Source organism: Petaurus breviceps, unplaced genomic scaffold, assembly GCF_028583685.1.
Source record: "Petaurus breviceps papuanus isolate PSGF00001 unplaced genomic scaffold, PetGlider_PUasm1.0 188, whole genome shotgun sequence".
Taxonomy (NCBI): domain Eukaryota; kingdom Metazoa; phylum Chordata; class Mammalia; order Diprotodontia; family Petauridae; genus Petaurus; species Petaurus breviceps.
Genome location: NW_027185804.1, coordinates 36,367,327 through 36,388,099, shown reverse-complemented (window position 1 = coordinate 36,388,099; position 20,773 = coordinate 36,367,327). Strand labels below are relative to the sequence as shown.

Below are 20,773 nucleotides of genomic sequence, written 5' to 3'. Positions count from 1 at the left end.
TTGGTTGAAATCAGGCTAGAGTATCCCATGAGTTTGTGTTACTGGCAAATATCTAAAAGCGACATGGCAGACTTCTGTTAACTGTATTAATTAAACTAGAGTTTACTGGCAGGGGAAGGTGTAGAGAGTTAGCAGGGAAATGTGATGCAGAGATTCCTTAACCTTTTGTGTCTTAGGGTAGCCACTTTAAAGGTTGGTGTCAGCCCTTAACCTCGAGTGTGAGAAAGGTGGTTGTAATTAGCCATCTCGCTTTTTCAGTTTGATCCTGTCTGGATAGCTCATCTTTAAAGGTGATAGACTTCTGCCCAACTGAGACTGATGCTCTCTCTCTACATATATATGGATTTGTTTGCAGTATTCTGGAGAATGACCAGTTTTGGGTGGTTGCCACCAGGTGGAGTGGTGGTGGCTGATAGACACGGCATCTCAGGAAACTTGACAAAAACATGCTCTTGCGTCTTCCTCCCTCCTCCCCAGCCCTAGTGTTTGTCCTGAAGATAAATGCATGAATCAGAAGAACACTGTGATGCGGATCACTTTAATATCATTTGATAGTACATAATTATACTATTTTAGTGAAGGTTTTCACTAGGTAATTCCCAGTAACTGATAATTGAGTTTTCAAAAGTGAATTTTAGGTAGTAACGCATTACCTGAATGGGTGCTTTCCGCTTAGGCCTTTTTTTTTTTCCCAAGCGATGTCAAATTGTGTTTTCGTTTAGTTAAGTTTTTCCTGACAGTTAACTCTGAACTCTGTTGGGGTGCAGGCCTTTGTTGTCACTTCTCACTCTAACTTGGTGATTCTGTGAAGAATATATGGGAATTAGTTTATATTTCAAGATTGAGTCTTTTCCCAAAGTTTCCTCCTCCTTCCCTTTCCTCCAGCATATTAGAAGAGGAAAATTGCCAGACTAGTATAGGGGGTGGGTCGATAATTTGTGAGGAAAAGTATAAACTGAGTTTGCCAGGGTCTGTTGTAAAGCTGATTCAGCTTTCTAAAGCCATCATGATTGATCTGTGTGAGTGAGAGTGTTCTAGACTTAGACTTTTGTCAGCTTGGGGGCCCTTCTAGCTTCAGGGTTAGTTGGACAGGATGCTAGTGCATGAGTCACATTTGCTGAAAAATTCACGTGTTCAGACAGATCTATTGAAGGTGAGAACTGGCCATAGAGCCACATTTTGTATAATTGAGCAACTTTAGGGGACTTAATATTCTTAAGAAAATGAAAGCAAAGATCTGGCTCACTTCTGGAACAGTCAGGAATCCAATTTAATCATAGTTGGCTTTTTATTCTTTTTAAATGCTTTGCTCTCTGGAGACACTTATTTAATAGAAATTTGCATCTTTTATGTTTGGTAGTGTATTTCACCAAGTGGAAAACAGTAAGCTTCAGTTCACCTAGCTTTTATTAAGTGACTACTGTATACTAGACATTGGGATACAAAGACAAATATAAAACAGCCCGTTTTTTTTTTTTTTACAGTAATGAATTTGTATATTATGGTCAAATGCACATTTAAGTGAAAATATGCAACATAAAAATAATAACATAAGAAAATGGAACAGTAAGGGGAGGCTAGGTGGTGCAGTGAGTAGAGCACCCATGCTGGAGTCAGGAGGACCTGAGTTCAAATCCAGCCTCAGACACTTAACACATACTAGCCATGTGACCTTGGGCAAGTCACTGAACCCCAATTACCCTGCCTTTCCCCATCCAAAAAGCAAAAAAAAAGGGGGGGGGGGAACACAGTCCAGAATCACAGAAGGGCTTATTTTTTAGCACCAGAAAAGGAAATGAGCCCAGATGACTGAGCCCTATTCTTAAGGAGCTTACATTCTGCCATGTCAGTATAAATTGTGCAGGTAAGTAAATACAAAATATAGAGAGAGTCAGTTTTTGGGAGGAGGGGATCAGGAAAGGTCTCATGTAAGAGGCAGCCCTTGAAGGCAGGCTTGAGTGGAGATAGGGATTCTTGGTGGCAAGGGAGATGAGGAGACAGCCAGTCAACATTGTGGAATCAGGATATGGAATATTGTCTGTAGGAGAAAGCAGGGAGGGCCAATGTGACTTGAATGGAGGATGTCGTAAGAGAAGTTATATGAATTAAGGCTGGAATGGTCAGTTGGAACCAGACTTAAAGGCTTTAAATGGCAGGAGAGGAGTTTGTATTTTATCTTGGAAGCCACACTGAACTTCTTGGTCAGCTCAGCCCAGTGCCTCGCACATAGCATGCACCCACTCCATGCTTGTTGATTGACTATGGCTAGACTTAGGCCTGTGTGAAGGATGCACTGAAGAGAGGAGAGACTAGAATCAGGAAAACTAATAAAGAGACTGTTGAAGAAATCCAGGGCACGGGCAATAAAGACCTTAATGAGGGTGGGGGTCACCAGTGGAAAGAAGAGGACAGATATGAGAGAGGTAGTAGAGGCAGAATCAAGAGGATTTGGCAATAGATAGGAAATGGAGTGTGAGGACGGGTGAAGGACATGACTTAGATAGCTGGGAGTATCTTTATGCCCTTCTCAGAGAATTGAGAGGGGGTAGGTTTAAGGACAAAGGTCAGGGAATTCTGTTTGGGCCCTATTGAATTTGAAATGCCTGTGGGAGATACCCAGGTGAAAATGTTGTTCGGTGCTGGTTGTATGAGACTCAGGAGAGAGAGAGAAGAGGGCTGAATGTGAGAATTTAATCCATGGGAGCTAATGAGATCAAAAAGTGATGACAAAGTGGGGGGCCAGGTGGTGCAGTGAGTAAGAGCGCCGCCCTGGAGTCAGGAGGACCTGGGATCGGTTCCGCCTCAGATACTTAAGACCCACACAGAAAACCTGGCCGTGTAACCTTGAGCAAGTTACTTAACCCCAATTGCTTAAAAAAAAAAAGTGATGTCAAAAAAGAGGATTTTGCTCTAATCCATTAAGCATTTATGAAGTACTCCTAAAACGTGTGCAGGGGCATAGAGACAAAGTGAAAGACAGCCCCTGTTGTCAAGGAGCTTGCATTCTACCTTGGAATTCCCAGGTGAGTCCCTCTCAGACACTACTCCATCCAGGTCTCAGCCAACCCAGCTTAGTGTCCTGTCCCTTTGGACTAGAAGTTTTGGATTTTAGAAATTGGGATCATTTAATTTTAACAGCCCCCTTTCAGTCTAAGGAAAAGCTGAGATACAAGAACTGACAGTAATGGCAGAATTTGGGATGAAATTTCTATCTCGCTTATGCAGATGAGAAACAGCACAGTTGTTAGGACAGTCTTGGAGGACCAAGACTTGGGTTCAGGTCCTATCTCTGGCACATATGGAGAGTGTAACCTGGGGCAAGTCGCTTAAGCTCTTTAGGCTTCCAGGCACCTCCCCAAGACCAAGTTGCAGAATAGTCATCGATCTGCATTAACAGAGGGTGTTTTCTCACCAGTGAGATTACAGGCTTGATATTTAAATATATAGTTAAAACATGTTGTAAATTGTTTTCTCAAAGGAGTCTCTTTCAACTAGGCCACAGAACAGATTGTTTTTAGGTAGCTCAGGTAGGTAGCTTAGGTAGCTTACATAAGAACATAAAAGATAACTTTTTCAATAACAGAGATGGAAGAAATACTACTTGGCTTTGATTTTGTTTTAGGGATTTTTCCTATCACTTCTGGCTTCTTTACTTACTCTACAGAACTCTTTAGTATCTGGGAAAACTTTATGTATCTCCTTGAATTTTTTTTAACCATATACTTTCTTTTTTCTCCTGTGCCTCATCGCTCATGTGTCTGGCTTCCTGAGCATTTTAGGCCACCACCAATCTTCTTGCCCTTCCACCTTAGCACTTAATACATTTTCTTATTTACAGACTGTAAGAAAAAAGGAAAAACAGATTCTACTAAGCGCATAAAAATGTTTTTCCGTCATTCATTCATGGAAATATTTCCCTGTGGGATCTTCTGCCTGGACCAGCTGCTATCCCTCTAGATCTAAGAGACTTTTGAGTCTCTCATCAGAAAGTTCCAGTGTTTTCAGTTTCCCCAGTTCAATTAATTTCAATTCAGTTACCAGTTATTAAGAGCCTGTTGTGTATCAAGCACTGTGGTGGGTACTGGGAAGACAAAGGTAAGAAGCATCCCTGTTCTCCAAGAGCTTACCGCGTGCTGGAGGCAGCATCACGGGCGCAGATGAGGGACGTGCAGAACATCGGCCAAAGAAGTAGCGTCGTCGGAGGGATCAGGTCAGGTGTCTTCACAGAGCTGGGATAGGTTGATGTTGGTGGCTTAGCATTTCATCTGAAAGTGCCCAGAAGCTTCCATCTCCACCAGTAGCAGTGTCCGATGCTGAACAAAGTCTTCTTTCTGAGGCACTGTGTTTCAAACAGTAGTGCTGCTTAAGTGTTGACCTCATTTTTATTCTTTTCTTGGTGCCCTCATTTGCGCTGGGCACACAGACCTGTCCCATGGGGAGATCAGGCTTCTGGCCCTGGAGCCAAAGCCTCTGGTGGCCGTAGGATGTGGTACCCTTCTGGGGCATCGGAGAAGCACACGCAATGTGGTAGTTTGTTGTAGGCTGCTTGCTGAGACTTAATAATGAGCACTCACTTCAGAAGCTTCTGTGCAGTGAAAGAGTCCTGGCATTGGAGAAAGAAAGCAAGTCGGCAGCAGGTAGGCTTCAACTCTAAAAAGAGAACCGGGTTTAACTCTTACAAAGTTACACTTTATGCAAAGGGCTGACCCTTGAACCCATTGAGTGATAGGTGATGAGGAAAGTGGCAGAATAAAGGCTTTGAATTATTTAACTTGTAAGACAGGGATGCTTCAGTCTCTATAGCATGATGGAGAGAGTTCTGGGTTGCATGTGAAGGTAACTTTGACAAGGGGTGATATTGTATCTGTAGACATTTTTTATGATATTTATCTTTTAAAGTTTTTATTATTAAGAAATATTTCAAACTTTGATGATCAGATCTTTTGATGTTTCTGTTTCTCAAAAACAGACACATGAATATTTGGTTATAAATATAATCCTCCAAATGCGCTACATCTTTTCTCTAAACATAACCTAGAATAATAAAGATTGCTTTTAAGACCTTCACTAATTTTTTAAAAATTAAGGAGTTTTTTTACCTTTTTTGAAAACAATGTTATTGATTAAAAAACAAAATCACTGTAATTTCCTAATGACTTCCTCCCACCCAATAGAACCTCTCTTATAACAGAGAAATAGTTCAGCCTACAAAGTCAGTCATATCATTCCTTACCTATAGTCTACCATCACTCTGATGAGAAGCAAGCAGGCATACTTTACTGTCAGTAATGGGTTAGTTTCATGATGCTTCACATGGGATAGTATTATGCTATTTAGTAAGGTTCATAAATTGTGCTTTATATTAAGAATATTGAATGTTTGAGAATATATTAAGAAAATATGACAGAAGCTTTGGAAATCTAAATACAGTTCTTATGAAATTGTCATTTGTGAAAAATCAATCAGTAAGCACTTATTAAGTGTCTACAGCATGCCAAGCAGTATGCTGGACACTAGAAATACAGAAGCAAAAAATGAAATATTTCCCTGTCCACAAAGAGTTTACATTCCATTGTTTACATCCAGATATAAGTGTATACAAAATATATCCCAGTTAATTTTGTTGAGAAGACTAGTAACTGGGAAGATGAGGAGGAAGGGCCTCATGTAGGCTGTGACTTTTTTTTTTTTTAAAGCAATTGGGGTTAAGTAACTTGCTCAAGGTTACATGGCCAGTTATTTCTGGGTGTGGTGCTAAATGTCCCATCCGGACACTGGGGCCGGTGCTCTTACTCACTGAGCCACCTGGCTGCCCCTAAGCAATTGGGGTTAAGTAACGTGCTCAAGGTTACACGGCCAGGTGTTTCTGGGTGGGTGCTAAGTGTCTGAGCCCAGATTTGATCCCCAGGTCATCCCGACACTGGAGCCGGTGCTCTTACTTGCTGTGCTACCTGGCCACCCCTAGACTGTGGCTTTTGAGTTGAGCTTTGAAAGGATCTTTGGGAATCTAAGACAGAGGGGAAGAGGGCATTACTTGTAGGCAGGGGGAATGGCTGGAGCAGAGACGACATGGAGATGCATGGCTGAGTATTGAGTATGAGCTACCGCAAGAAAGCCAGCTTGGTTAGGGCGTGGCATGCATGAAGGGGAATAACGTACAAGGCTAAAAAGGTAGCTTGGAACCATATGGGGAAAGTCTTTCCATGCCAGATGAATTTATTTTTGAACCTAAAGTTTATAGTTGGGCACCACTGGCATTTATTGAGCAGGGGAGTGACTTGGTTAGACCTTTGCTTTAGAAAACCACTTTGGCAACTGTGTGGAAGAAACGACACAGGTAGATGAATTGGGAGACTCTTATAGGAGTCTGGAGGAGAGATTATTAGGGCCTGAACTCAGGTGATGGTTGTGTGAGTAGAGAGAAGTCAAAGCAGTGTAGGTTTAACTTTGTTGAAAAAAGAAACTTGGGATGACTTTATTTTCTAGCATTATCCCAGTTCCTTCTCTACAGAATAGGTAGAAAGCTATTGTTAGACCCTAAATTATTACATTATTAAATCAATTTAATGCAAAAAGGGAATATTAACTTTGGTGCCCTAATCATGCTGGTGAGGACAAGATACTACTTACAGATTCCCTTGTTATTGTTAATAAACATCTATCAGTTACCCTCAGTTTTAAAATTCTGTTTAATATTTAAAAATAGTATACATAATTGTCATAATAAAAAGTCTATGTTCACAATGATGGGCCAATGATAACCATTATCCTCAAGAAGCTTTTCTTTTAAGGGTCATGGTAGCTACCTGTGAACATTGAAATGCTTTGGTCACCAAATGAATAAAAAACACATTTTCCTTTTCCCTTCCCACCCACTGCCCCCACTCTCATTCCTCTGTGTGTATGTGTGGGTAGAGAGGGTTCCAGCATGCTGTCAGGGACCAATTATATATTTATATACAAAGGACCTGGGTGCAAGAGGGTAGTAAAAGTATTCCCTTATAGGAGACTTAAGAGTGTCAGTCTAGATCTGCAAGAAGTATGTTGATGGGGTGAAAGGTAACATTGATTTTCATAGGTTGAACAGAAGATCGCACTGTAAGTTGTATTCCCAACCCTGATTCTGACTCACTCTGGCCTTGGGCAGTCACTTGACTTTTTTTTTGTCTCTCTGTCTGTGGGAAGGGAGTGGATACCTCATAGGAGTATCTGGCTATTCACATTTTTATTCTGGTTTGTGCAAATGTGTTTTTACAGTCATTTCTTGCACAGTGTGTTTCTTTGAATACTGATTAATTTGTTTTTGACATTTCTTTGGGGGCATATTTCTCTTGGAGTTACTTGTTTTTACATAAGTGCCATGCTCTTCTGCTGTATATTTGAATAGATGCTGCGTAGAACTGGCTTTGGAGATTTGGCTCTCCACCTTCCCCTCCTCTTAGAAAGGTAGAGCAGTCTGCAAGCCTTGCTACTGGTGACCAGTTTGCTTTTCAGATTGAGTGAGCTCAGTTATGTTCCTGTGTGCACTGTATATGGCACAGCCTTTAGAAATAACCTTGCCCAGCCCATTATAGGATGGCCACCGATACAGGGAGACCCAAGTCGTCTTATGTGTCGAGGGTTAATCAGGAAGTAGAGATGTGGAATATAGATAGTGAAATAGCTTTGTGTGCTCTTCAGAAAAGCAGCTACTATCTCAGTGTTATAAAAAGATAAAAGCATCACTAAAGCATTTTTAAAAGATTAAATCACATTTAAAAAAAAGAAATTATTGTTTTTTTGGCCTGACTTGTCCTTATGCATAGAACATAATTCTTCTCTGGAAGGAAGTATGGCTAATGACTTGGAAAATGCCCTAGGAGCCAGTTGATTTGACTCTGATTCTGGCTCTGCTGCAGGTTTTGCTGAGGAGCCTCATGTCAGTCATTTCATTTTTCCTCTAAAAAATGTTTAAAATATTCCCCATAGGGGCTGATGAACATACGTCTGTGAAGGTGCACTGACTCGGGAGGCGGGTGCTATATAAGCAGCAGCAGAAGGTTGGGTAGTTGGCCGTCTTTCATTTTAGTAGCACCTTCATCTGGTGTTTCGATGGGGCCACTTTTCCAAGGACTTAGAACATTTCCCATTGAACTTGCCTACATGATTGTAAGTAGATGGTATATTACGTATTGTCCTTTTGGACCACCAAGGCTAGAGTGATTCGCTGTCTTGTCTGAGATCGTGTAACCAGCCAGTGCAGATAGGGATCACCACACTCCCACTTCAGTTTTATTTACAAAACCGTACATTCTTATTACTCTCTGGACTCTGATTTCACCAAATATCTTCTGAAATAGGACATTAGGCACAATGATTACACTGCCTTTAGGCCTCATTGCCTTGGAGTCAAGTAAGGAAATTAGTTCCTATGATGGAATATTGGTAACTTGATCCATGAATGTCTGCAGTCTCAGATAGCAGCAGCCAGTGGTGCATTTCTGACCCTCATTCATAACCAAACTAGGCGAATTGGTGAATCCGTGTCCTGGTTGGAAGTGTTGCTCTCCTATATCCTAGAATCCTGGTGAGCATTGACCTCATTCCTGAATACCAGGTGAGGACTTACGTGGGGTGTACACTTTTTCACTATCATGTGTAGCGTATTTGTGAAGCTACCGGGAGATACTCAGTTGCTGTTGTCTTCACTGTACTAATGTACACGTGACATCAGCTCTTTTCTCTCCTTTGTACCAAGGCCAGGAAATGCAGTGTCTCAGAAATCTACCAGCATTCTTCTCCTGGATAAGATCCAGTTGGCTTAAACTCAGCCCAGATGAAACGTTGATAGGAAGAATGAAGGACTTTGAAGTCTTGGCCAAGAACATGAAGACACTGAAGGCTGGAAGGGTTTGTTCCTTTGTGAAGTCAGAACAGTTCCTGGTGTTGGGTCTGATCCTTTTACCTGACCTTTTCCAATGGGCTCTGCTGCCAGAAGTCATACCTGACTTCATACCACAACATTGGATTGTTCCCTCAAGAGTGGGAGGTTTGTTGGGAGTCACCCATGTTTCGGGTACATTCCTCCTGTGCTTCTCATGAACAGTTGTCTGCTCCCAGTGACCACAGCCATCTCCTTCCTGAGCTAGAGGTCTCCGAAAGCACTTCTCCAGATCCTTCATTCCCTGTCCTGGCAAACAGCATAACGTTTCCACCTAAGTTAACCTAAGACTTTGTCTAGTCAGTTTAACTCTGCAAGTGTTTTTTAAGTTGCAAGGCCCCACAGTGCCTCAGTTTCCTTGTCTGTAAAATGAGGAATCTAGGCTAAATAATCTCTGAGTTATAGTCTAACTCTGAACCAGGTCTGTTTGCAGTGGAACTGGCCTCCTAAATCAGCTGTCCTCGTTCTGCGTGTTCTTTGCTAGTTCGTTGCAGTTGTTTTAGGCCAGGACATCTAGTCCAAGGCCAGAGATCATAGAACTTCTTTTGTTCTTTAAATTGTCCTAGCATAATAGGTTTTGAGAATAAAGTAGGTTTTTGTTCAGCAGTTACTAGCAGAAAGAACATTAGTCAGGCAGCAAGCATTTATTAAGTGTCTGCTGTGTTCCAGGCCCTGGGGATGCAAATGTTCTTGTTCATACATACTCAAGTGTATGTAGAATAGATACAATAAATTCAGAATAGGTGAATAAGAAATCATGAGGGAGAGGGAAGGGCGCTAGCAGTTAGGGGATCAGGAAAGAGTTCATGTAAAAGGTAGTTACCTGAGCTGTACCTTGAACGAAGAGAAGGAATCGGTGAGGAGGAGGTGAAGAGGAAATCTGTTGCAGATATGGGAATTAGCCATTGTAAAGACAGGGAAAGGAGAGGAAGAACCCGAAGTGAGCAGCAAAGAGAAGGCTGATTTGGGTGGATCACAGAGTGCAAGAGCGAGCTGATGGCCTTCGAGTCTGAAAAGGTAGGTTGGGGCCAGGTCGTGAAGGGCTTTAAAAGCTACACAGACCCTAGAGGAGAGAGAGGGCCATGGCAGTGGGGATGGAGGGATCAGAGCTCATGGTGAGGAAAAAGACTAGATTTAGGAGGGGTGAAGAATAGGGAGAGATAGAAAGAAAGGAGCTTACGGGCAAAAGGATCTGAGGTTTTCTTTCAGAAGAGCTAGTGCTGATGGGTAGAGATAAGATCCAGGTGTGATCATCCTCGTGTGGATGAGGTACAGTGAAGATGTATGAGATGAAGACACTGAGGAATTGAGAATTTAGTGAGTTTAAGGAAGCAGCAGCATGGGTGTTGAAATCGCTTGTGAAACAGCAGGAGTTGGGAAGGAGAAGGAGGTGGTGATCCAAATGCTGAACTCTTAGATGGAGAATGGCCCAGGGGCTGGTGTACAACAGCCACCATGACTGAAGTAGAATGGACAGATCTAATGGAGTGAACCTCCGAGGAGGGAAAGTGGAACGAGGGGAACAGCGGGAGAATGTGGTGCTTATGGTGGGGAGCAAGAAACCGTCCGCTGCCCTTTCCGGTGCCAGTGTATCAGCAGGGCTTTAACGAGCAGAGATGGCAACCTCTGAGCCATCCTCCAGTCCAATGACCTTTTCCCAGATCTCATCTTTCCTGATCTCTCTGCAGAATTTGACCTTGTTTCTGGATGCTTTCCTTGTGGAGTTTTTGTCACCTGCTTTTTCCTACTTCTGTCTGACTGCTCTGTGCCGGGTCCTCCTCTGTGTTGTGGCCACTCACTATGGGTGCCCCAAGGCTCTCTCCTCTTTCTGCTCTCTGCTGTGTCACTCGGTGACTTCATCAGTTCCCATGGGTCTACTCACTATCTCCTAGATACAGTATCCAGCCCAGGTTTGGCACCAGTCCCACAATACTGGTTGCCTTTTGGACATCTTGCAATGAATGTCCTGTGGTCATCTCAAACTCAATATGTCCAAAGCAGACCTCCGTATCTTTTCCCTGAAACCTGCCCCAGTTTCCCAGAGTGCTACCCATCCTTCCAGTTGTCTAGACTCCAGACTCAAATAGTATCTCCACTCTACACGCTCATCCACTCCACACATCCAGTGAGATGCCAGATCTGGTTGTTTGAACTTTCATACCTGCTCTGTGCATCCCCTTCCCTCCACTCACAGCAACTATTGTAGTTCCAGCCCTGCACTGTGGCAGTGGTCTTCCGGTCGGCCCACACGCCTCTAACGCTCACCTGCCACAGTCATGTTTCCCTCTTGCTTCCGGGATCAGCTTGAGACTTGTGTTTGACATTCAGAGTGCTTCCTAGCCTGGTGCCTTTCCTAGGATTTACTCCTAGTATGTTTTGGTCCTGCCCTCTGTCTCTTGTCAGCCTGCCTTGTCCCGTGGGTCTTCATGCCTGGAATCCTCTCCCTCTTTCCCTTCCCCTCATCCTTTCCGTGGTTCTTCACTGCGCAGCCACAGTCTTGCTGTTTTTGCACCAAGCTTTTCCTCATTCCTCCAAGATCAACTTCCGTCTGCTCTGGGTGTGTTGTGTGTGTGTGCATGTGGGGGCGTGTGTGTGCACGCATGTGAGGGGGCGTGTGCGTGTGCATGTGGGGGCGTGTGTGCATGCATGTGGGTTGTGCGTGCACGCATGTGGGGGCATGTGTGCACGCATGTGGGGGGCGCGTGTGTGTGCGTACATGCATGCATAATTGTTCACGATAGCCTCCACTATTAGAGTGCGAGCTCCTTGAGGACAGGGACTGCTTGTGGCTTGCTTTGTTTTCTCAGAACTTTGCTTATTGCCTGGCACAAAGGAAGCTTCAGGCACCTGGGTGGTGCAGTGGGCCTCGACCCCAGCCTCAGACACACTAGCTGTGTGGCCCTGGGCGAGTCACTCTGCCTCTGCCTCAGTTTCCTCATCTGTAGCAGGAGGATCATCACGGCACCTCCTTCCCAGGGCTGTTGTGAGGATCAGATGAAATGATAGTGAAGAGCTGAGCACAGGGCCAGGCACAGTAACTCAAAATCTGGCAGAAATGAATGATGTAAACCAGAAGTTAATAAAGCATTTAAAAAAAAAGAAAAAATCTATTAAGTTATTCCTTTTTCTTAGAATCTGAATTTTTTAAACCTGCTTTTCCCATACAAGATAACCTGATTTGTTTTTAAAGATCCTCATTCATAGGAAGATCTGAGGCTTCCACTTTCTTTCCTTTGACAAGTATATGCCAACATTATGTTGCCCTGTTTAATGACTAGAAAATTCAGAAATTTATAAATTATCTAATTATTCAGTGTAGCATTATCTTAATGTCTTGCATGATAAAGCTATGTAAAGTGAATGACAGAATACAACAAGGAGTTAAGTCAGAAACCTGAGTTCCAGCTTGGGCCATGCTATTGGTTTGCAAAATATGTAAAAGGACATTGGTGCTACCATTTTGTACCCAGAAAGAAAGACACCATGGAATCATTGATTTAGGCAAGCCGAAGGCTCAGGTTTTGGTCACAGCCCTATGACTTAGGAGCTGGTGATCAAGTCACCTCCCTAGGACTGAGTTTCCTCTGAAAAGGGGCTGCTCATTGCTTCTTCTGACTCAGAGTTGATGTGTGCTTAGGGAATGCCAGAGAAGGGCACAGTTTGGAAGGTAAATCTCCCACCAAAAAATTTCGACCTATTGGAGTGTCAATTGGGATTCCTTGTATTCTGGTTTATCTGTGCTGTCATGTCAGTAGATGATGCTATTATTGTTGGTTATCGTAATAATATTACTAATAAATATTCTGTAGTTCTGCAACAGTGTTGTCTTGTCTCTTTACCTTCTTCATGCCCATAGTATCTAAGGAAACCAGGATCTGCTACACCCAGCAGGTACTTCGATTCAGCAAATATTTGTGTGAAACCTTTGTGCTAATAAGCAAGCTCTGTGAAGACTGTAAAGAAAAAGACATAGGGGTGGCTAGGTGACTCAGTAAATAGAGCACTGGCCCTGGAGTCAGGAGGACCTGAGTTCAAATCTGGCCTCAGACACTTAACACAAAACCTAGCCTTGTGACCTTGGGCAAGTCACTTAGCCCCCCAAAAAAGAAAAAGGCATAGACCCTGTTCTTATAAGGCACTGATGGTGTAGCAGGAGGAGAAAAGACACATACCTGGAGAAATGCGATGAGCTTCAGTCTGAGCCCTGAAGGGTTTGTAGGGATTGGGGCGAGTGAAGCAGGCTGCATGAGCAAAGGCCCCAAAGTGGTCTCACTTTGTATAAGTGTAGGGTTCACAAAAGGGAGGCGTGGGAAGTAAGACTGGAAAGTAGGTTGGGACCAGTTCTAAGGGGCCTTGATTATCAGGAAATGAAGGTTTGATTTTATTCAATAGATCCCAGGGAAGAGCAACAGAAATTTTGGGCTAAGAACATGAAGTCCTAGACTTTCTGTCTTCAGGGAAAACAGAATCTACCAGAACATAGCAAGATTCATGTAGTGAAAAAAATAGTTTGAAACGGTGATAAAATAATCAGAGTTGTGCTTTAGGAAGATAAGTCTGATCGCAGCACCTAGGTTGGATGTGGAGCAGAGGGACCTGGCAAGGCTGAAGGTGTCTGTAGAAGACTGTTACCATAGTGCAGGGGAGAGGAAGCAGGCACCTCCATGGGGATAGTGGGACCAAGGACAGAGAGAGCTTGTAGAGGTAGGGACTCTAGAATTTAGAGAATTTAAAAGGAAAACCTATATAACTCGAAGGTTGATGGTGCCACTGAGATGGGGAAGGTGGGAGTTGGAGTGGATTTGGAGGAAGAAGATGATGAAGTCATTTTTAAACACATCAAGTTTGAGAGGTCAGGGAGCCAGGAGACTGGGAAATGTTGATCTGGCACTCAGCAGAAAGGTTGAGCCCAGAAATACAGATGAGAAAGATGCACGAGACCTCCCTGGGGGATAGAAGAGCAGAGGCCTGGGGACAGACTGGCCATGGCAGCATTTAGGGGGCAGGAGAAGGAAGAAGAGTTAGCAGAGGACCCATAGGAATGGTTGGAGAGGTAGGTGGGATTCCTTGGCTTGCACTTAAAAGTCTTTGAATTCTATCAGGGACAGGTAAATCACATAGTTCCTGTTTCTTTTCTGCTAACAGGTTGAAGGGCATCTAAAAGCCAAATCAGAAAGGGAAAGTCTGCCCTTACGTCTCTGTATGTATAGTACCTAGGTGACTACTTAGCTAAGAGGCGTTCCTCTAAATTATCTCAGGAGAAAAATGATCCCTAAAGTCAGTGTACGCCAGGTTCCTGCAACAAGTCATATGGGCATCTCAGGGATGTGATGACCGACTTCTCTCTGTTAAACAGCAAGCATTCTCATGCTTATAAATCTTCTAAGGGGTCTTCTTGCTTCCAAACTCTAAAGCAGATAGGGCCATTTTAGCCAGTATTTATATTTTGGTTTTTGTTTTTTTGGAGGGCAGTTGGGGTTAAGTGACTTGCCCAAAGTCACATGGCTAGTAAGCGTGTCAAGCGTCTGAGGCCAGATTTGAACTCAGATCCTCCTGACTCCAGGGCCGGTGCTCTATTCACTGCGCCGACCAGCCGCCCCTCCTGATTGGTATTGATACAGTGCTGTGCTATTTACAAAATGCTGACCTCCCACCAGTCCTGTCAGTTAATGGTACTTGGAGGATTCTTCCCATTTTACAGGTGAGGAAATCAAGGCTCAGAGGTTAGGCTGTGTTCAGAGGCATAGTATCTAGAACCCAAGAGTTGACTGTTCCACCATTCCACTGTTCTTTCCCCTGGTCAGATCATGCTTAGAATGTTGTGTTTCCTGCTGAGTACCACATTTGAGGAAGGACAGATAGAATATCTAGGGAAGCAGTCGCCAGGGTGATTGCTTGAAGTGTCTGGATATGTTTAGCCCGAAGAAAAGCAGGCATGGTGAGAGGTTTGGGAATTAGGACAGTCATGAAATGTTTGGAAGGCTAGGATAGAGAAGAGTGGGTAGTGCTGGTCTTCAGGGCCCGAGAGGATTAGAATTAGGGGGCATAGGCAGGAACTACCAAGGAACAGAATTAGGCTTGATCTGAGGGAAAGCTTTGCACATAGAAGCACAGTGGGTTGCTGCAGAAGTTAGTACCTTCCCATCAGAGATGTTTGGCCACCTGCTGGAAGTGTTGTCAAGACAGCTCTTGTTTAGATTAGGTGACATCTAATTATTCTGCTGTTTTCTGACTTTGCTACAGTCAGTCACCCTGCTGATGAGTGTGGTAGAATTGGAACTCAGACGTTAAGATCCCAAGTGTAGTTCCTGAGCCATTATGTCCAATCCAAATTTTATTTTACTGTCTGATTTCCTTGTGAAAAATGAAGATGAAAACCACCAGACTAATCTTACTATAACTAAAACCAGGTTTGAAAACAAGGCTTGAAAAGTGAAGGCCTAGAAAATAAACTGTATCCAACCCTTCAGACTAATGTATCATTTTGAGAATTAGAATCATACTAGTATTTGAAGGTAGAAGTTTCCCTGAATGCCTAAATAAAGGAAGGAGAGGAGACTAAATTGGCCATTTTCTTTAGTGAACAGTGTGTGGCCCATATTCTGTTTACAAACAAGTATATCGACTTGGACAAGGTCCTAAATTATCATGTTGCCTGATGCTAAACCAAAATGCATTACTTTTAAGCAGGATCTAAAATTTTAAAATTCTGCTAAACAGTAATCTCAAGACATTTATTATATATTAGAAATAATGAGATGGGTGTGGTGATACCCACCTGTAATCCCTACTACCAGGGAGCTGAGATGGGCTGATCTTTTGTGCTCCAGAGTTCTGAGCTGCAGTCCTCTGAGGTTTCTGCACTATGTCTTTCATAAGTATGGTGAACCCCCTTGATCAAAGGACCCCCAGGTTGCCAAAGTAGTAGCAAGCCAGTTCAGGTCAGGCACCAAACAGGTCAAAACTTCTGTGCTGATGAGAAATGTGATTGGGCCTGTGTTAAGTGCTGTTTTTCTGGCCAGACTTAAAAAAAAAAATTAGAAATAGAGCATATCAAAGTTGTTCCTGGCAGATAGTTTATCTTTACTTAATAGTTTTGCTAAAAATTAAAGAAAAGCAACCTTCCTTCTGAATAATCAGAAAAAAATGAATGATTATTGCTGGTTATTCCATACTGTTTCATAGGTTTGTAGTCAACTCGTTTTTGCTTACCAGTGTTTTGCCAGTGTGATGGAAATCATGAGGTGCCACCATATCAAAAGAATTTTAATTACAAAGAACTCAAAGGAAAGAAGAAAAGACAAATAGTGAAAAGAATAGGTAACTTTTGCACAAAACACAGTATAAAAATAATGATTGGTAACATATGGCTGAAAAATGGTGTGATCATAAAGAATGATGGAGTAAGGGGATCAGAGAGCTGTGTCGGGCTTATCACAGTTCTGAAAGTGCGAGGGGCAGGACCTGCAGCTCGTATGAAAGATTTATGGGAGTAGACCAGGATCATATTGGAAAGAAGGCACGGAGAGGTTGTAGAAAGAATATTCATAATGATTTAATTCACAGTTCTATGAGCATATTTACTATAGAGTAATCCTATTTTATTTGATACCTCTAATATCTCTGGCAAATATCTGATTAGACACGTGCAGACACCAACATGTATATACATATGTACATATGTATGTATATCTATTATATTAGGAAGGAATTATTTTCAGATTCAAGAATTATATTGAAGAGTGAGTTTATTCTGGAAAGCTAAATTACAAGGAAAATAATTTGCTAAAATTGGGGAGTGTTTTAGTTTAACTGGCCCTCAAATTTGTTCTCATCATTTTTGTTGTAGCAAGAGAACTTCTTGAAGTTCACCATGAATTCTAAGCAAATGTGTATAAAAGTTTAAAGTAATAGGCCATTACCTTCAAATTAAGGAGGAATTATTCAACCTAAGAATATAAACTATTTGGGGAAGAACTCCTTATTTGTCAAGAACTTTTGGGAAAAATGGAATGCAATTTGGCAGAAATTAGGTCTATACCAGCAGCTTATGTTGCATATCACAATAGGCTGGAAAGAGACCTGAATGTAAGAAGGTCGCACCATTCAACAATTGGAATGAGATCAGAGACTTTTCACAACTATGGCTAGGAGGAGAATTCATAACCAAATAAGAGACAGAGGAGGTTGGAAAAAAATAAATTTAATAGGGAGCCTCCTTTACATGAAATAAAAAAGAGTTTGCATGAACAAAATCAATGAAACAAGGATAAGATGGAAAACTTGGAGGGAAGATATTTTTGCATTACATATCTTTGAAAAAGATCTGATATCCAAGATATGTAGGTAATTAACACAAATATGTATGACCAAGAGCCATTTCCCAGTGGATGAGTGGTCAGAGTATATGAATTCTCCAAAGATAAATCACAAACTGTGAGCATCCATGTCAAAGATTGCTTTTAATTACTAATAAGAGAAATATAAACCAGAACAGCTCTCAGATTTCTCTTCACACCCAACAGTCTGAAACTAGTCAGTATTGGAGGGGCCTTGGGAAGACAGGCCCACTCATTACAGTGCCAGAGGACTTGTGGGTTTGTTCAGCCTTTCTAGGGAGCAGTTTAGAATCATGTTGAACAAATGATTAAAATGCCTATACTCTTGAACCTTGGGGCTTACTGCAAGGTGTTTATCTCCAAGAGAGGTCCCAGGCAGAATAAGGTACCAGAGTTGCAGACTTGCACTTAAATGGATTTTTTTTTAATTTTTCAAAGCTGCAGTGAAATACTTTCAACTGTTCCACACAAGTTTAAAAGTCCAAACTCAAAGACCAGAAAGAATCCTAAAAGATAACAGTAGACAGCTGTAACAGATTTTGAAGCCATTTTTAAATATTCATCACGAAAACTTCTAAAAATTCAACAGCTTTCCTCTGTAGAATTTCTCTGCTCGGTCCTGTGCCTTTAGAGTTCATTGTGGAAAAGACACAAATGTTTCCCCAAAATTTCTCGCGTTGGTGGGGTCTGATAAACTCAACCATCAATTCTGTCTCTTTACACTCTCTGTCTCTCTCATTTTTATTAGCTCTAGTCTTTTTTTTTTTTTTACTATTTTTGTTCCATTATTCCCTTCTTCAACTCTGCACATGAGGCATTTTCTAGACATCCTTTCATCTTATCCTTCTGAATAAGGGGAAAAATCAGGAATTACCCAAATTGGAAGATGGTATCAGTTGCCCTATTGCTGTGACGGATTGCTTTTAGGTGGCTCTTTTGTCCCACCCCAGGTACCTCCAGTGATGCGCCCTGCTGGGTAAGGCATGTAGTCAGCAGAATAGGCGGTGTTGCCCTTGGAGTCAGAAACATCTGGGTTTGATTCCCACCTCTGACATTTTATAGCTGTGTGACCTCCAAAGTTACAGAACCTTTCTGAGTCTTTGTTTTCTTCATCTTTAACATGGGGATAAACTAAGCTCACAACACTGTTGTGTGGAACAGAGGAGCTGCCCTCTCTCTGTACAGTGCTTTGCAAATCTTAAAGCATATTTTCATTATTACTATTATCTATATAATTATATTATTTTATGTCCCTTGTTATCCTTCCCTTGACTACAGTAGAGATGCTTGCATTGGATCTCTCACCTCTTTTCTATGTTGGAATTCATATAGGGCTGAGGAGTAGAGAACATTAATATTTTCTCCTTGTCTGCTGAGTTTTACCCTTTTAGGGGAAAGAAGGTACAGAGTAGAAGAGAGGAAAGTTTCAAAGATAAACCTTTAGGGGACCAAGACTCTATTCTTCCCCACCCCCACCCCACACCCCTTGACAGCTTACACCTGATCCACTATTACTCTCAGAGATTAGAATCTGTGGTACTTCCCTGTCTACTTCCTTCCCAGCTCTTCCCTCATGTTTCCAGCAGGCTTGGTTTCTGGCTTCTATGCATTCTGTTGTTTCTTCCTTTCTGTCTCCATTTGCTCTGTGGTTTCTGCCCCATTCTGATTGGGTGTAACTTCCTGGTCAAGGTACCAGACAGAATGAGTGTTCAGCTGAGCTGGGAGCAGAGAGATGACTGCTATTACATTTAAAGTTTGGTGGTCCTGATAGCTGGTGTTCTGCCATAATGTATCCCTTTTACATGACAGGATTTTCCTGTGCTCATTATGGGTCCAATTCTTATAGGTTTGTCTCTTTTAGGAAAGAATAAATGTAAAATTCTACTCACTTTAGTTCAGATAATCAGTGGCACAAGGTTGTATGGGGAAGTTGTAGCTACATGACAGGTCCTGTGAAAAACATCTGGGGTTTTGGTGCACTATAAGCTCAAAATAAACGAATAGTGTTATGTGGCAGCCCCCAAAGTGAATCCCCTACTATACTGTATGGAAATGTGTGGTGTTCAGAACCCAGGAGGCGGCAGTCCCACTGGGCAGAGCACACGAGAAAGGGATCGTGTTTGGTTTGGGAAGGACATTGGTGATTTATAGGCAGACCTACGACAGAAGTGGTCAGTTAGGATAGTGAAGGGGCTTCAGAACTGGCATGTTTAGTCTAGAGAGGAGAGCAAGAGGGGGAGGGACTTGTATATAAGGGGATGTCATGGCGAAGAAGTTTTAGGCTCCCGCTTGGCCCCGCAGAGGAGGGCGAGGAAGAAGTGGTAGAAACTCAGAGAGAGGCAAAGATGGAAATAGCTGGTGTTGGAGGGGCCGCAGGAAGACAGACGCAGGGAGGGTGCAGCGTGGGCGGAGGTGTGAATTGGTTCAACCACTCTGGACAACAGTTCCAAATAGTGGGGTGGGGGGGAAACTTCTGCTCTTTGACCCTGAGATCCACCTGCTAGGCATACACTTCTCAAGGTCGAAGATAGAAAGCCATGTCCCATGTATGTCAAAGAGTCATAGCAGCACTTTCAGCGCTGCGAGGACCTGGAAGCAGAGAGGATTCCCATTGACTGGGGCATGACTGAGTGAATTGTGTTTAAGGACCTAGTGGAATGTTGTCAGCCTAGAAGAAGTGATGAATGTGAGGAATTCAGAGAAACATGGAAACGTTCATATGAGCTGATGCAGAGAGAAATAGGAAAACCTGGCAAACGTGACTACCTCGGTGTAAGTGGGAAAAGAACAGTAGAGTCAGCATGCACATTGTGTTGGAGTCTCTTATAAAAGGAAGCTCACTGGATACACTGCGGGGAGAGAGACCAGAAGTGAATACGAGCCGTAAGCAAAAGGCGTCAGTAAAATGCACTTTTTATGTGAGAAAAAACTTCTTACCAGTTAGAGCTGCAACAGGCCCATCTTGTGATTCTCCTAAATGCCTTTTCTCTGTTGATTCCCTCTGCTTTGTCCATATTTGTTTGCATCTTGTCTCCCTTGTTAGACTGGGAGCTCCTGAAGAGCAAAGACTGTCTTTTGCCATTATTTTTATCTCCAGGGCTTAGCCCAGTGCCTGGCACAGAGTAAACACTTAATAATTGCTTATTGACAGACTATCTTAGGGAAGTATTGGATTTATCCTTGCTAGGGGTTTTCAAGTGAAGGCTCTGTGACCACTTGTGATACGGGAGGGATACAGGTTGGACCAGATGAAATCTGAAGGCCCTTTCAGTAAGTCTGTAAAGTACCCTACAGCTTCCAGTGACCACATATCCCCCCATCCCTCACCCAGCACATGGCTGCTCTCGTCTCTCTGATTCCAGCCAAGCCCTGAGAAAACAACCAGCACCCTTAGAGCTTGCTGTGTGTTGTGCTAAGCAAGTGGTCAGATATTCTGTGGTCTTAACATTTGCCATCCTTGTGAATTAATAGTGTTGTCTTTCATTTGGGGGAGTTGGAAAGGGGAGGAAAGGAT

General features: G+C 42.7%; 2 protein-coding genes across 13 annotated transcripts in view; both read left to right on the top strand.

Annotated features, from left to right (window-relative positions):
* Positions 1–20,773, top strand: part of PEX16 (peroxisomal biogenesis factor 16) — a 239,331-nt gene that overhangs the window by 48,485 nt on the left and 170,073 nt on the right. The gene's annotated exons all lie outside the window — the stretch shown is intronic.
* The window catches only part of PHF21A (PHD finger protein 21A), a 218,285-nt gene that overhangs the window by 58,409 nt on the left and 139,103 nt on the right, over positions 1–20,773 (top strand). The gene's annotated exons all lie outside the window — the stretch shown is intronic.